Raw genomic sequence first — 4,463 nt, 5'->3', positions numbered from 1 at the left:
GGGATCAGGGGGGTTAAAAATCATCGATATCTTGGTTACGTAATATATGAATGTTCATTACGTTACGAGTGATCGTAACTAGAAACTATCATATTGCTGGTCGATTTCTTTCAGTGAGATTATTTTCTTTTTGGCCTCTTCTATGAACATTGGAACATGAACATATTTCCGACTTACCGAAAGCACCTTACACTCTTCAGCTGTGCTTTTAGTATAGCTTGATGCAAAATTAAATGATAACTTGCTTCGTGAAGTTAACGAAACACAGTTTTGTACATCTACCAGCTGTTGAAAGTTACCCCGTTTAAGTACTTGTTTTACGAATAATGTGGTAACAAGCAGGATAAACAAAACTAGTCATCATAAATCAAATATGTTGTTTCCTTATTATTCACTTTAATCTAAAAAATGCATGTTAGGCTTCTTTTATTTGAAGTACTTGTGGGCGCAGCAAACGTTTTACAGACGAAAAAATGGCAATAAATTTGACACCATGTTGTAAGATTTTTTTAAAACCACCAAAACAGCAGAAAATCTACATATCAATTTTTAAGGCTTCTTTGACCTGTTGTTAACAAGATTCCGTGACTGATAGAGTTTAAAAATTGAAGTAACAGATCTAAAATACCATAAATTCGATCGATATTGCGCTGTTGCATGTTACCCCGCTGTTGCAAGTTACCCCGCTGTTGCAAGTTACCCCGTTTGACGGTACCCTTGAATCGTTCTAATTTCAGTTAGGGTATGTTGCTGCCTCGTAGTAGTTGCCAATTTCCGTCCTATCTCACACGTATTATTAAAAATATCAGCGATGTTTATCACACAATGCAAAATTAGTTATTTACTAATATTTTAGTTTGTTGCCTCTCATACGCGATCAATTAAAGTAAGCTGAGATCTATTTAAAGGTTTTTTCGTAAAAGAATTCCTAGCAGCCAAATTTCCTACGTTTTTTCGAGCGACGAAGAAGAAAATGTCGACTAATCGTTTCAATTTCCGTCATTCATAAAATGAAAATAACTCACGCAACGCATTGATGTTATTCTACAGTCGGGAAAACTTGCATAACCTACAGAAATTTTGCAGAATAACATTTGTCATGCTGTCCTACACAAATACATGTGCGCTAGTTTCGTAAACATTATTGTGATTTTTAGTTCGGACAATGAAAAATTTTGATGGACAGCTTTTAAAACGGTATGACGAATTTAAGATATAAAGTCAGTTGCGTAATTTTAATCAAATGCTTTATTAATCGCTTTTTAGTGAATTCAAAGGGCACGGATCGGAAGGTAAGTGTGTTTGAGTCAAATCAGCAGCAGAACTTTTGGAGTATTCATTAAATCTACCTAAGAAATGATGAAAATTAGAGTGGCTTTCCTTACTACGACGGGAATTAGAAATAAACCCTATCTGATTTCTTTTACAAGTGCTTTCAACTGTTCAAAGTCAACGAGTTGTCATCGGTGTTTAAACAAAAGCTGCATCAGCTACTTAACACATCTATTAGCTAGTGTCATCATTATATGTTCAGTTTTACTCACTTTAATTACTGTATATTTGTGCTTTGTTGTTAATTACTGTTGATAATTATTGTTTTTAATTCTTAAACGCCAGTTTTTTTGTATGCCAGAAGGGCATTGGGTTAAAAGGCCACTGCGACAGTCTTAACGCCAGTTAAATACTTCATTTACTCTTATTCGAGAATGATTTCACTAAAACAACCTTTAAATTTTCATCAAAGCTATTTTACTGATTTATTGGCAAAGGACTACAAACCATGTCACCTGACATGATGCTAATCCGAATGAGAAGAATTACTTGCTTATTTTATTAAAATGTAAGTCAAAGGTAACAGAACACTAACACAAGTATTCTAACACAGAGCCTCTCAAGCTGACAGTGCCCACTTCATCAAAGTATCCAGCTTTCACATCATAACCGATGGTCGATATTCCATCTGACAAACCACTGACCTCACTGACGACCTTCCCTCGAGCATAGAAGTCCATCCATAGTCGGTAGCAAACTGCATCGGTTCAATTTGGTTTGATGAGGTCGATGAAGGGTCTTCTCTACTTCATCAAACCAAAGGGGCCTATTGTATTGTAGCCATCCAGCAGCCACTACAAGGACGACGATGATGGTGAGGCCGATGTCCAATGAAGTGCTGTATCAATTTCAAACCCATTCAATTTCGGTCAAGTCCGGTGCTAGATGGAAACGTCCGGTTCTGTGGCTTTGCAAATTATTATTTTTCATTTGCACTCAAAATGATGGATCTGACATATATTATATTCAATTATGGATGACATCGATCTGAATCTCACATTCGAAGCTGGTTTGCTGAGCCATTTACGTCAGTGTCATGTGTCGGATATTATGTTATGAGCGCACGCTTTGAGTTTGCTCTAGAAACTTCCTAATTAGAGTTTCTAGATAACTAGACATCATCTGATACTACATTAACGAAAATTTTCCAATAAAAAAAATCGTTTACTGCTCTATAAGCAATTTATATTCGATATTTCTATTGACATCATATTCTCACTAATTCCAGATACTGGTTTATACCAATATTTACAACACAAATCATTTATCCCATAAATAGAACAACATGCCAGTGAGTTATTCGGTTACAACCCACCAAACATCATACGGCAGATGGAAGAATTTTTTGTCCATCTCCAACAAGACAATTTAATTGTGTAACTTACGAATGATGGCGCGACAGAAACCGAACCCATCAGAATCAGCAGCAGTCAATAAATTTTAATCAAATATTCACAATGCTATACGTTTCGGAATTGTTTCGTATAGTTTACGATGGTTCATAATTAATTATCCTCACAAATTTCGCACCGATACGATGGAAACTCTCGCCGCTCAATCCATTCCTGGTGCCGTTTGTGCCAAAAGCAGAAAGTCATTCATTTGGCGTGAGCTTTCCCTTTCCGATTCAAATGTGTAAATTTTGGCTGCGGAGGCTCGGCCTGATGCCCCACCCCTCATCATCGGCCGCCACACGGTGAGGTACACAACTGCAGACAGACAGAGTCCTGGATTGGTGATGCACTGATAAAAATTATTATTGTTTTATTTGAACAGTTTGGATCATAAAATATTCAGGATTTGAACAAATAGTAAAAAGTGTTTATTGTTTTAATATTTGAAAATCAAAACTGATTTTATCTTAACAACTTTGAAAAGAAAAGTAAATGGTGGAAAGCCCGCTTCAATTGATCAATTTCGATTTTGATTGTACGTATAACTATTTTCCACTTTGTCCGGTGGCGCGCTGCATGTCTCTAATGTTCGAGAATGATTGCGACTGGGCGGATCTATTTCTAGTAGTCATCTACTGCCAAAAGGATTATGCATTCGCTTGGTCTGCAACATTCACCATTGGCGCCACTGACCTGCTGGAGAAGGGATGCAGAAGTAGAATGGAAAGCAATTCGCGTGTTGAAAACGTATTTCGAATGCTTCTCTCCCGATGGATAACCATAGGCAGCCAGCCTCGACTGGGAGTCTACTACCGGCCGGAGATGCCGATGGTACTCGAAAACTTCCTGACCAGGACATCACCGAAGCAATAATAAACAATATAATGGAAATAATTCCGTTTTAATAAATGCGGGCAAAATTTATGGTTTCACTGGGTTCGAACCCGTTTGCAGGAAACGGTTTTTCATTGCCGATTCATTCCAGAGAGGAATGGCAAACAAATAATAATTGTTTCATCCTTGGCTTCAGCTTCAGCTCCAGATCCAGACCGACACAACTTATTCTGCAACAAACTGCAAAAGCACTGTTTCAGAAGAGCTCATTTAATAGGGATAAAGTTGTTGGTTGATTGCTGCGTATAAACTGCTGCTATGCGATAATACATTACCGCAGGGTTGCTCCACCTCCGAAGCCCACTGGTTATACCGATGAAATGGGATTTGCATTTAGGAACTTTTGTATACAATGTATCTTGTGCTTAGAGAACATATTAGTATGTAATCGTTGGTGAAGCAATGTGATTGAAAGTAATAAAATGAAACTGAAAACAAAAACATAAGAAGCAGCAGTAAAAACTAGTAATAAATATTCAATGCGCCAGGTAGGTAAGAAGTTGTCAAAAACCTTTTTTTTTTTCGTTTTACATATCCACCACTCTATCCAAATATTCTTTAAACCCGATATATTAATCACAGAAAAAATTGAGCTACTTTTCATCAATTTTGAATGGTGATAACTCTTGAGGTCTGAGGCCTGCTGAGCTTAATTTTAGAATACTTTTTCTGACCAACTTTATTGTCTTAAACTATTAATAAGGCAAGGAATTAATTATTTTTGATAATGGTAATGTTTACAATAGATGGAGGGAACGATAGAAAAAAGCGATGAAATGAAGGTGTGGATAGTATCTCAGGGCAAGACAAGACGCGGAGAAAGAACGGAAAATTAGGTAAGGG

This window comes from Sabethes cyaneus, chromosome 3 (genome assembly GCF_943734655.1).
Source record: "Sabethes cyaneus chromosome 3, idSabCyanKW18_F2, whole genome shotgun sequence".
NCBI classification, from domain to species: domain Eukaryota; kingdom Metazoa; phylum Arthropoda; class Insecta; order Diptera; family Culicidae; genus Sabethes; species Sabethes cyaneus.
The sequence above is the reverse complement of the archived record's forward strand: the minus strand, read 5'-3'. Positions refer to the sequence as shown.